This window comes from Tachyglossus aculeatus, unplaced genomic scaffold (genome assembly GCF_015852505.1).
Source record: "Tachyglossus aculeatus isolate mTacAcu1 unplaced genomic scaffold, mTacAcu1.pri scaffold_1_arrow_ctg1, whole genome shotgun sequence".
Taxonomy (NCBI): Eukaryota; Metazoa; Chordata; class Mammalia; order Monotremata; family Tachyglossidae; genus Tachyglossus; species Tachyglossus aculeatus.
Window position 1 is genome coordinate 5,227,222 of NW_024044915.1, and position 648 is coordinate 5,227,869.

The following is a 648-nucleotide window of genomic DNA, read 5'->3' on the forward strand; positions in this document are numbered from 1 at the left end:
ACTTGTAGCAGATTGCATTCCACTAGCTAGCCACTGCCCAAGCTAGGAATGGAATGGGTATGCCTCTGCTTGACTCTCCCTCTCATAGCTGAGACTGGTAAGAGTACTAGAAACTCTCCAGGTGCGACCCTGAGAAGGGAAACAGGATATGTACATAAGTATATTTATAATAATGTCTACTAATATTTACTTCTATTGATATGCTAATATTTATTTATATTGTTATATATTTATATTAATATATTAATAATTATTTGCATTAATGCATGTCTCCCCCTTCAAACTGTTAGCTCAGACTGTGAGCCCATTGTGGACAGGGATTGTCTCTATTTGTTGCTGAATTGTACTTTCCAAGTGCTTAGTACAGTGCTCTGCATACAGTAAGTGCTTAATAAATACAATTGAATGAATGGACAGGAAATGTGTCTGTTTATTGTTATATTGTACTCTCCCAAGTGCTTAATACAGTGCTCTATACCCAGTAAGCACTCAATAAATACAATTGACTGACTGACTGATTTTCTGACTTGAGGGTTGGGAGTGGTCAGTGCAAAGTGCTTATCAATGTGTGTTCCCCAAAAGGCCAGAGGGGGCTCTGTGCCCACCCTGTACTGGCAATATAGATTCCAACTTCTAATTGTGAGTATA

At 38.4% G+C, this 648-nt stretch overlaps 1 non-coding gene across 1 annotated transcript; it reads right to left on the minus strand.

Annotated features, from left to right (window-relative positions):
* On the minus strand, positions 1-139 carry LOC119923583. Its single transcript, XR_005448894.1, has one exon. It is a non-coding gene; the product is annotated as a small nucleolar RNA SNORA7 (small nucleolar RNA).
* Between the last annotated feature and the right edge of the window lie 509 nt (positions 140-648).